Consider the following 12722-nt stretch of genomic DNA (forward strand, 5'->3'; position numbering starts at 1 on the left):
TGTGTGCGAGGCGTTGGCTCTAACTGAACTCGAGCGAGGCGTTGGGCTCTAACTGAACCCGAGCGATTGCACTGCAGGCTACGTGTTACTGAACCCAAGCGATCGATCAATGTCTGTTAACTGAACCCGATCGAGTGATTCCTTCGCTACTGCTGCTAACTGAAGCCGGTCGATGCTGCCTCTGGATGAACAGTGATCCCGATCGATCGAGCCGGTTGGGGCTGGATGAACAGGACCACCCCGTGGAGGGTAGGATGAACAGTAGACGGTGGAGGGCAGGATGAATAGTAGCCCGTGGAGGGGTGGTTGAACAGGAGCCCATGGAGAGGGCTGGTTGAACAGTAGCCGGTGGAGTAGCGCGCGGTGGTGGCTGGATGAACAGGAGCCCGTGGATGAACAGTCGCAGGTGGAGGCTGGAGGAGGTCGATGGTGGATGAACAGTAGCTCGTGGAGGCTGGAGGGGGTCGACGGTGGAGATGAACAGTATCCCGTGGATTCCCGTTTTGCGGTACGCCACACCCCTCCCTATGAACAGGACCCCCGTTTCGACGTAGCGCTCCAACACAAGTCCGTTTCGTCCGTTTTGCGGTACGCCACACCCCTCCCAATAATCAGGACCCCCGTTTCGACCGTAGGAGGTCCGTTTCCTCCGTTTTGCGGTACGCCAGACCTCCCGATCAACAGGACCCCGTTCCGAACGTAGGAGGTCCGTTTCCTCCATTGTGCGGTACGGCAGGCCTCGTTTCCATCGCCTGTTCCGTCCAAGCCTCCCGATGAACACGACCACACATTCCGTTCCGACCCAGCCGGTTGGCTCCCATGCGTTCCGTTGCCTCCCGATGAACACGACGCTTTCCGTTGCCTCCCCATGAACACGACACATTCCGTTGCCTCCCCATGAACACGACGCATTTTGTTGCCTCCCCATGAACACGACGACGACGCTGTTTCTCCATTCTGACCCAGCCATGTCAACGAGCCCTCGCCATACGTATGCGCGAGTAGGCATTCGAGACCCTGCCCGTATGTACACATACGTGGCCGTAATTTTCTTTCTTGCAGCCTGGCCGCCTCTACTACGACACGTGCATGCCTCTACATCCACCAGTATATATGTACGTACACGTTCGCGACCAGAATGACAACGCTACATATGCTTCGACCAGGTGGGTCCCGACTGTCAGGCACTTCCTTGCGTGCGAAGATGTAGCTGGTGGGTCCCAGCAGTCAGGGGGCGAAATACAGTGGCCCGTCCGGTGGGTCCCCACTGTCAGGTGGAGGAATAATTATTTTGCACGTAATAAGGAGGCACTTCCTTGCTTGCCGTGGACCCAGCTGTCAGCCTCTCCACGTACAGTCCATGTCCCGATGGAAGCCGTTCCTTGACCACGTTGACCACGCCGCGCCGAGAGCACCAGGGCGGTGGGCGACGGCGAGGCCTAGGAAGGGGACGACGTGGAGCCGGGGAAGACGCGGCAGTGGATGCCCACGCATAGAGAGTATGAGGGCACTGGTTCGCTGCGGTGTGAGGCTTGCCGTCGCCACAGAGTAACAGGGGGTGTGGGTGAGTAGAGGGATGGCCTGGCCAGCGGTGGGAGTAGTAGGGTGCGGTGAGGCCTCCGCCGCATCGCAACCGGCCACGGGAGGCAGGAGCACGAGGCACGACCAGCGCTGGTTTGGGCGGCTGAGCAAGAAGACCAGATGTTGAAGAAGCACTAAGGCCGTTGGATGGACATCGTACGGTCACTGGAGCTAGAATCGTCCATATTGACTAAGTTGACAAAGCCCTCCGTCCCAGTCAACTTAGCAGGCCCACAAGTCAGCCTGCCACTATACTGGGTCCCAGCTAACAGGGGGAGTATTCATTTTTTTATGCGTAATAAGGAGGCACTTCCTTGCGTGCGAAGATATAGCTGGTGGGTCCGAGCTTGTCAGCGGCGGTAACGTTTTGTCGCGAAATACAGAGGCCCTTTCGGTGGGTCCCTGATGTCAGGTGGAGGAATCATTATTTTGCGCGTAATAAGGAGGCATTTCCTTGCATGCGGCCGTGGACCCAGCTGTCGGCCTCTCCACGTACAGTCCACTTCAGATGCATGTCGGTCATTGACCATGTTGACCAGCCGCGCGAGAGCACCAGGGCGGTGGACGACGGCGAGGCCTAGGAAGGGAACGACACGGAGGCAGGGAAGACTGGCAGTTGTTTCCCACGCGAAGGGGAGTATGACTGTACGGGGGTTTACTGGTTCGTCTGCCGTCGCCGGTGAATAACAGCAGGTGTGGGTGAGTAGAGGGTTGGCTAGGCCAGCGATGGGAGTACGGTGGGGAGGTGAGGCCTGCGCGGCAGCACAGCCGACCGCGGGGAGGAGGGAGTAGGCAGTCCCGCCGGCGTTTGTTTGAGTGGCTGGAGCAGAAAGAGCAGAGATTGAAGAAGCATGACGGCCGTTGGATGGACATCCAACAGTCACTGCTTGTGCGTCAACCTTTTTTTAGGAAAGCCTCAAATCTGTGGAAAACAGCATACAACCCATCTGCCATTATTTCTAATAATTTTCAGCCCATTTGCTAATTCTTAAGGTTTTTTTGGAGCCCATATTCTTTTTGTTAGCATTACAGCCCAAATTGTGGCCACGGTTAAAAAATTATATGAAATTTTGCATATTTCGGTGCGGTCCGAAGTGTTTTTAATTCCGAAATTTCGACTCTCACATTCAAACTGATTTTAAAAATAAATGTATATCAATATAAAATCCAACAAATTCTCCACGCATAAAAATTAATGTAATTTAAAATCTTGAAATGAAAAAAAAGATATTTGCAACTAATTGCCGGTTTGACGTGTTTTAAAAATGTACAGCTCCATTTCTCATTACTGATGGGCCATTTTCTCGGCTAGCCGAATGAAAGCTCTCCTCGTCTTGAAAGATTTGCAGCCCAACTGGCCTGACAAAGCGACTTACTTGGCAAATCACAAAAAAACTGGCTGTGGCTGTGGACCCAGCTGTCAGCCTCTCCACGTACAGTACTCTTCCGATGGAAGTCGTTCCTTGACCACATTGACCACACCGCGCGGAGAGCACCACGGCGGTGGACGACGGCGAGCTAGGAAGGGGATGACGCGGAGCCAGGGAAGACGCGTCAGTGGAAGCCCGTGCGGAGAGGAGTATGAGGGTTCACTGGTTTGGCTGCGGTGTGAGGCTGCCGTCGCCGCAGGGCCTGGCCAGCGGTGGGAATAGTAGGGGGCGGTGAGGCCTCCGCGGCAGGCACAACCGACCACGGGAGGCAGGAGCATGCGGCACGACCGGCGCTGCTTTGGGCGGCTGGAGCAAGAAGACCAGGGGTTGAAGAAGCACTACGGCCGTTGGATGGACATCGTACGGTCACTGGAGCTAGAATCGTTCATATTGACTAAGTTGACAAAGCCCTCCGTCCCCGTCAACTTTGTTGGCCCACAAGTCATCCTGCCACTATGGTGGGTCCCAGCTAGCACGGGGGTATTCATTTTTTTGTGCGTAATAAGGAGGCACTTCCTTGCGTGTGAAGATATAGCTGGTGGGTCCGACATGTCAGCGGGGGAACTTTTTTTCGTGAAATACAGAGGCCATTCCGGTGGGTCCCAGCTGTCAGGTGGAGGAATCATTATTTTGCGCGTACAGTCCACGGCCGATGGATGTCGTTTGTTGACCAAGTTGACCAGGCCGCGCCGTGAGCACCATGGCGGTGGACGATGGCGCGGCCTAGGAAGGGAACGACACGGAGCCGGGGAAGACTCGGCAATGGTTGCCCACGCGGTGGGGAGTACGAGGGTTTACTGGTCCGGCTGCCGTCGCCGGAAAATAACAGGAGGTGTGGGTGAGTAGAGGAATGGCCTGGGCACCAATGAAGTAGGGTGGGGCGGTGCGGCCTGTGCGGTAGCACAGCCAGCCACGGGAGGCGGGATGAGGTAGTCCCATCGGAGCTGGTTTGGGCGCCTGGAGCAAGAAGATCAGATATTGAAGAAGCAGCACGGCCGTTGGATTAACATCCAATGGTCACTGCTGCTAGAATCGTTTGTGGACTAAGTTGACAAAGCCAAAGTACACGTCAACCTAGTAGACCCACAAGTCAGCCTCCAAATATGTTCCAAACAGCATACAGCCCGAAATTTCTAGCCAGATTCAAATTAATTTTAAATCTAAATATACCTTAATTTAAATTCAATGAAATTTTACCCGCACAAAAACAATTAAATTTAAAATATCAAAATCCGAAAGAAAACAGTATTTTGGAACTAATTGTCTGTTTGCTGTATTTTTTCATTTTACATCCCATTTATTATTATTTATAGCCCATTTCTTATTACTTATAGCCCATTTTCTGGGCAAAATGCATCCCTCCTTGTCTTGAAAGATTTCCGGCCCAGCAGGGCGTAGAAAAGCAAGTAGGCCTACGTTGGTTATTCTACACAAAACAAAATAGCTGGCTAGCAATTTTCAGAAAGGAAAAAAAGCAAACTGGGCTGGTCATGTGCTAAACATATGAAATAAAAGCCTGGGCTAGACGGGCCACGGGTCCCGCACAACCTAGTTGATACCCTTCTCCGTCCCGAAAAAACAAAATTACTGTGCGCGCTGCTGGGTCCCTACTGTCATCCTCACCATGTACAGTCATCTCCTTATTCCTCTCGGTTGTTGACTATGTTGACAACACCGGAGGGTGGCGCCGCGGCGAGCGAACCAAGGCGGAGGACGATGGTGAGGCCTCGGACGGGAACGAACAGGAGCCGGGGCAGATCACAGCCAGCCGTGGGAGGCGGGAGCAGGCGGTCCCGCGGGCGCTGGTTTGGCTTTGGCGGCTCGAGGAAGAAGAGACTGAAGAAACGCGACAGACGTTGAATGTCAATTCAACGGTCAAGGTTGGCACAATCGTTTTGTTGACTAAGCGGACACCAAGTAGCATACTTTTTTATATATAGGAAGAAAACTGCGAGGAAAATGCGTTCGTCTGCCGTCCTCCTCACAGGGAACATTCGCCACATAAGTGACTAGCACCCTTGGTTTTCAACCGAGAGGTCTTGGGTTCGAGTCCCAGGAACTCTCAATTTTGTCCTCCTTCCTTCCTCGCAAAAAAGGGAAAGAAAATCAAAGACTTGGGAAGGCGTACAGAACAAGCTAGTGTACCAGTAATGAGACGTTGCCGAGTTTTAGAAAAAAGAAAGACGTGCTCCTGTAGCTGGTTCGAATCCAAACCTAGACTATGACTATATATGGTGCTATGCTACTCTGCAAGTAATGAAACTGACATATCCAACGTTCGCTTCTCCTCTTCTCTACTTACTCTGCCTAGCATCAGAAGCTCTGGCCGCAGCAACCATGTCCGCTGGCTGCTCGTCCACCTGCTCTTCAGCAGGCAAAAAACCAGATATGCGCCAAGTCGCAACACGTACCATCGCCTGTGGGTCTCATCACACCCTCGCCGGCACGCGCACCGCAGCCGATTGCTCATCGTAATCCGTTGCCGTTGGTGTGGTGCCACTGCTGCAAATCATGCAGAGTCATCCGTCGCGTCTCAACCACAATCCGCAACTCTGGCCGAGTCTTCTACAAATGCCCGAATCATGGGGTAATAATATGTTTAAGTGTTGTTCTGCTGCTTTCAGTTGCTGATTTTTTTAATAGTTTCGTTGATGATCTACCAATTTGATTCGTGCAGAAAAGGGAAGATTTGTGTGATTTGTATTTCTGGGAAGTTGCTGATGTGGGGGAATGCAACTACACTGATTATTTGGTTAGCCGAGGAATCCCAATACTAGTAGGTTGGGGTGTTGGGCAAGTAACTGAAGGAACGACATAAGAGGAAGATGCAGAACAGAAGTTTAAAGATGCAGTTCCTCTGATCATGGCAAAGCAACAGCTGCTGAACGACCTTGACAACAATGAGGAGATGAAAGAGCTTGTGAAGATAATGGGCAAAATCGATGTGCTCTGTAGGATGATTGTCTCTTTATTTGCAGCGTATGTAGCACTCGTGATGTATTCAGTGGCTACGACATGAGCACTTTGCTGAAACTAGTAATGAATGAAACCTGTGTAGCAGGCTGGGCGTAGTGTTATGAACATCTAATGATTTTTATTAACGGAAATCAGGGGGTATCCCCTTTTGCTCATATAAATAAATAAATAGCAGAGGCCCTGTCGGGTCAGCTTTGTTCTCATTCGAAGACGTCGAGAAAATTGCAGTCCAATAGCAAACTATGTCATCAAATTCAAGTTTCACAGCCAAATATGAGTACAACTAAACAACAATGTCATCATGTTTTAGTTGTCATACAATCACCAAACACAAATCAGCATACATAACAAGTGATGTTCTCACAACAAAATACTAAACAACATGTTCATCAGGTTTCAGTTGTCATAGCAAACACAATTTCACATAGTAGATAAAAAAATGTCTTCTGACAGGCAAATACGACAAAAGCAATGTAATCATCATCCGCAGCAGCAGCGTCAACATCTTCGCCATGTGTATCAGTCTGAATCATAATTCCCCATGGTGTCATCTTCTTCTTCATCCTCAACGTCCTCGAACGTTGGCTTCTTCTTGATCAACTCTTGTATGTCCACATCACGACAGGCAATCTTTTCGCCGACGTCATTGACGTGATGGTTCTCAAAGATATTAGGAACATCTGTGTTATCTTGTACATCCGGAGCAGTGTAAGCATCATCTTGTTGTGCAACTTCATTAAACGAATTCCTCTGCTCAAACCTTTGCAATACTCTCCAGTCATTGTTACGTGCAAATGTGTCTTCCAAGAAAAATATCTGTGTTGCTTGATTTGCCAAAATAAAAGGCTCGCTGGTCTGGTACGCCGCCTTGACATTGCTGGATTTGAAATAATCATCAACTCTGGGTTTTGTGATCCTGGAAAACAGGTTATACCAATGACAGCACAACAGAACCACACACCGATGATCCTCGAAACTGGAGATATACTGCAACTGAATAATGTCTGTTATGTTAGCATACATTTCAGTTGTCTCTTTGTCATACGTATTCGTGCTCATAATGGGACTGTTTTGTGTCTTCCTGCCTTCATCTCGTGCAAGGGTGTTGTAGCGCACATCTCCAACAACGCAAGATTCATAATGTCTTACCCGAGTATCAGGACCCATTGCTAGTGAATAAAGGGCATCATCAACTGCCTGCCCATCCTCTTGCATCTTCTTAACCTATGGTTAGAAAATAGACAAGCTGATCATCTTATGTACTCAATATATTAAAAAAACTGACAGTGCACTTCAAAAGCTTACATGGTTCTTGAACCATTTTGCAAATCCTGCCATAAACAGTTTGTCAATGTTTCTTGGATTTTGCGGCAGTAACTCCTCTTGTAGATGCTACACAACATAGTGATCGCGTCAAACATCTAAATATATAAGAATGTGCTGCAAGTTTAGTAGATTATGATGTATAAGCTGCAGTACTGCACTTACTTGATATAAGGTAGTATCTCAGGACAGTTATTCAACACATACCAAACCATTTTGTCCAAATCTTTAGGTTTGTCCTCTTGTCGACTCTTCCCTATAACTCGAACAGAATAATCGAAAACATTGAGCCCGGGATTGTATTCACCCACCTCTTTGCTAAGCTGATCAGCTATTTCAATGTATTTTGAGCAGAATGTCAATGCTTCTATAGCAATGTAGGCCTCTGCAATGGAACCCTCGGGTCTAGCTCTGTTCCTAACATAGCCCTTGAAAGTGCCTAGCCGCCTTTCAATAGGGTACATCTAGCCATACTGTACTGGACCTCTAAGTAGTGCCTCATCAGGTAGATGACCAGCCAAATGCACCATCACATCAAAGAAGGCTAGAGGATATATCTTCTCAAGGTCGCATAGGATAGTTGGTATCTTGTCTCTAAGATGCTCCAAAGCATCTATCCTGATATTCCTACTGCAGAGTTCCCTGAAGAATTGTCCCAACTCTGCAACTGCTCTGTATAAGTCAGGGCGGCCCAATCCTCTAAGGATAACAGGTAAAACCCTTTGAAGTAGGACGTGGCACTCATGAGTTTTCAACCCTTGTACCTTGTTTCCATCTGCACTGACTCTCCTTTCAGGGTTGGAAGCAAATCCATGTGGGAATCTCACACGTGACAGGACCTCGCAGAATTCTTTTCTTTTTACCTTGTCCAAGACGTACACAACTGGTGCCATATCCCGTGGTTTACCTTCATCTTGCACCTGCAAATCCTTTCTGATACCCAGGTGTGTCAAATCAATCCTAGATTTTAAGGTATCTTTCGTCTTGCCTTCAACATTAAGAAGTGTGCCGATAATGCTGTCACATATATTTTTCTCGATGTGCATCACATCAAGATTATGCCTTAGATCCAAATCTTTACAATACTCCAAGTCCCACAAAGTGGACCAGCGGGTAAACAATAATCTCTCTTCTACCCTGCCACGCTTCCTTTTCCTGCTACCATTACCAGGATGGTTTCCTGGTGTAATATGCCTGACCTTCTCTAATTCCACTTGCAACTCATCGGCAGTGAGCCTCTTTGGCGCATCACGGTTTTCATGCTTTGCATTGAACACATGTCTTTGGTATTTTCTAGGATGCGACTTGTCCTTGGCAAGGAAACGGCAGTGTCCAATGTAACAGATCTTGCTAAGTATTGCGTATGACAGCGGATTCCTGTCACAGCGAACACATGCATTGAAACCATGTGTCGTTCGCCCTAACATAGTGCCCAAAGTAGGATAATCATGAATGCACCAAATTATAACAGCATGAAGAAAGAAATCAGTTGGTGGGCTGCTATATAGGTCTCGAGTGAGAACACCCTTCCATAGCTGTTGAAGTTCCTCCAAAAGAGGCTCCATGAACAAATCAAAATCCTTTCCAGGACTTTTTGGACCTGGGATGAGCAAGGCCATCATGTAGTTTGATTCTTTGGTGCATACATTTGGAGGCATGTTGTAAGGGATAACAAGCACTATCCACATGCTATATGTGGCGCTCTGGTGGCCAAATGGGTTAAATCCATCTGAAGCTAAGCCAATTCCAATGTTTCTCGGGTCAGCAGCAAACTCTTTGTGTTTATCATTGAAGATTTTCCACTCACTACCATGAGATGGATGGCTCATTACATTCTGATCTCTGTACTCCTGGTTCCTAGAATGCCACAACACATCCTCTCTTGTTTCAGCATCATGAAACAACCTCTGCAATCTTGGTGTAATTGGAAAATGTCTCAGAACATTATGAGGAATCCTCTTCACAGCATCGCCATCTTTCCATCTTGATGATTTGCATTTCGGGCATTCACTTAAGTTGGCATAATCCTTCCGGAACAGAACACAATTATTCTTACAAACATGGATCATATCATATCCAATTCCAACTGCACGAAGGAAATTCTTCATTTTACTGTAGGTGTGTGGCAGCTCAGACGCATCTGGGAAAGATTCGTGGAAAGCAGCCAACATCGCATCGAATGATTTGTTGGTCATCCGCTCAGATGTCTTCACCTGAAGAAAGGTGACCATAGCTGAGAATACTGACAGCTTATTTCCTGGGGTGATAGCAACGTTGCATTGTTCCAACATGCGGGCCCACCATTTTTCTTCTGCAGGTGACAGTTCACAGAATGCACGAGAATTTCGTAGCATTGTTTCAATGTTGGTCAAACTCACAGGCTCCGCCACCACCACCTCCTCCTCCTCTTCCACCTGAGCATCAGGAAGATCAAGATGGTGATCTGCTGCTTCCACGTAGTCAATAACATTGACGTTCACAGCTTCACGATGATGAACCCACCTAGTATATATGACCGACATCCCATACAAGTGTAGATGATTTTGCACAATTGACTGGGGTCTTGTAACTGAATTCATACAACTGCTACACGGGTAGAGCACATCTGATTTCGGACCACCGTACTCAGCTCTGATAAAGTTCATGAAGTTTTCAGCCCCCTCGACATATGCAGCAGAGAATCTTCGAGCAGAAGTTATCCAAGTCCTGTCCATCTGTTAGCCATACCAATTAGTTCTTCTACTAGATATTACAGGAAAAACATATATGCTTTTTTATGAAGTCCAGAAAAAAAATACCTAGGTTGATGTCTAAAGCTATGGCAAGATATTTGGACGAGCAGATCTAAGTAACAAAATATATGTAAAGCTAATTCAGCAAACAGATTTGAGTGCCAAATTATGGCAGGCTGTTTCAGCAGTCAATGACGCCGAGCACACAACCATCGAACTATCAAAGGCCATCGCAGCAACAAAGATTGAGTATAAAATGGTGTAGAGCTATTTTAGCTAACAGATTGGCTACTAGACCATGGCAATCTACGTCACAATAAATATATGGCAGGATATTTTAGCAACTAATCGGCCTTGGCATGCCATCTCAGCTAAGCAGATTGAGTGCAGAACAGGGCAAGGAAGCTTCTTAAGCAGAGCATATTGACAGTAAACTACTTCGGCAAACAGTGACATTAACAGCGTCTATCAGCTAACATTCAGTGCTACACCGACATGAACGGGGCCTCAGTCTAGAATGCGCGTACTATGGGAGAAGCTGACCGCCGTGCGTCTCCACATGAACGTCGCCAGCGGTGGCGGCACTGACCGCCGTGCGCCTCCACAAGAACATAGCCAGAGGTGGCGGCGTGGCTAGAGGACGACAGTCTACGAGAGCGTACTGTGGGAGCGAGAGGATCGCCGAACCGCGACGCCGACGTATCGGCGCGGCGGGGAGGGTGGCTTTGGCGGAGCGAATGGAGTGGAGGGGGACAGGGGGGATGGGGGTTTGGGGAATATTATTGGCTAGTTGGCCGAAGGGCGGTTGAATCAGATTTTGGGGGAATTTTTGGGTGTGGGGGGGGGAGGATTTCGCGCGGTGGGCGGGGGGAGTTTGGCGCATGGTTGGTTTCTCCAAGTGCAGTCCCACGTGTCTGTGAAGAGGCAAGCCGAAGCGCGTTTCGTTTGCGTGAGCCGTGTGCAGGACCGAACATGTGTGGGGTGCAATGCGACCGCGACAGGAGTGCTGTGAGTGTACCGCATTTTTTCCTTTTAAATTAGGTGCTTCGCCCCCTCAAAAAAAATCTGTTGCTTCGCGTGATCCATCGATACTACTACTAGTAATCCGGTAATCCCGACTAAAACGGCGCGCCCAGGTCTTCTCCCGCGCGATATGCTGGGAGGTTGGCTTAGTTGGGTTTTTTAGGACGAGTAATGCTACACCTACGTAATCCCACTTACGTAATTAATGTAATGTGAAACGTGTGAGCTGTTGATTGTAGATTGGGGGGAGGGAGGGGCCCACCACCATGAAAATCAGGGGAGGAGAGAGAGAGAGAGAGGCAATTTACATTAACCCTTTCGTAGGTTCCCGTAGATGTAGAAAGATGTGTCCGATCCTGCAATATAGGCCGTCCGATCTATATCTAACGGATAAGAAGGAAACTATGACAATTTACCCGCAGTCCTCTCCACATTTGCAGATAAGGCTTTCCCTCGTTCATCCTTTTCTCCCACAAGATCTTGATCTTCCGTGCAACGCACGGGCATCTTGCTAGCACTCGTACAATATGTATATTATTGTGAAAGTTCATATACACCGGCCGAGATTAATGCAAACACGGCAGATTTTCATTACATTTCGAACTTTTATAGGACAAAAACAATAAAAGAAACCCGACCCTAGACCTATTCTACGGCGGCGACCGACGTCCTCCATCTGCGATCTCCATGTACGGGGGCGGGGTTCAAGACCCGGGAAGTGAAGGTGCGGTCTCCAGCGAGGAAAAGTAGAACACGGGAGACGGACCGGCCAGTTGGCACACCATGCCTTGCCACCTCCCATGCCCTACTCATCCTTGGAGGAGTCCCCGACCTCGGTGGTGCCAGACGTTGGACGGCGGCAAGTAGGGCGCGTGGCTGACGGTGCTCCCGTCGTCGGCCACCAGCGTGGCCACCGCTTGTGCGGCGACTTGAGCGAGGGCGGCGACCTCGAGCTCCATCCCCGAAGACAAGCTCTCCCGCAGAGCATTCACGCTTGCGGTCATGGCGGATGTGGTTCCAGGTAGGAGGACAATGCACTATGGTGTGGAGGTTAGCTGGGCGTTGCCGCTTTAAGTAGCGCATTCTGGCAAGGCCAAGCGTCCGGGTGGGTCATTAAGTCGCTGGAGTTGGTTCCGCGGGCACCGAGCCACTTAATGACGACATAGGAACGGAAGACATGAATGCGGGCAGCTGGCGCCGGCTGGGAACGCACCGTGCGACGGTGCGAGGGACGAGGGTTTTGGTGTGCCAGGGTAGTTAGCTGCGGTCGTGGCAACGTTGGAGATGCCCTTTGCTCACATGCAATCCCCGCATGTCATTGAAAAAGCAAGACGACCCGGCATGGTCTCAGGTCCATAGGATGCAGTTGGCCACGCTACAGCACTCCGCGGACGCGTCACGGCGCCCCGTGCATCCTCGACGAGCCAGGTGTTGGGGTGTGTTTGGATTGTGGCCAAAGTGCACCTTGCCAAAATTTTGGTCATGACCAAAAGATTGGTCTTTGTTTGGATGGTTGCCTTTTTTTGGCATGCCAATGAACTCTAGCCAACTCTAGTTCATTTTTCTTGCCAATGTCGGCAAAATCATGGGCAATCAATACCTCGACCAAAATTTTGGTCATGACCCAAAGATTGGTCTTTGTTTGGATGGTTGCCAT

This window comes from Triticum urartu, chromosome 4, assembly GCF_003073215.2.
Source record: "Triticum urartu cultivar G1812 chromosome 4, Tu2.1, whole genome shotgun sequence".
NCBI classification, from domain to species: Eukaryota; Viridiplantae; Streptophyta; class Magnoliopsida; order Poales; family Poaceae; genus Triticum; species Triticum urartu.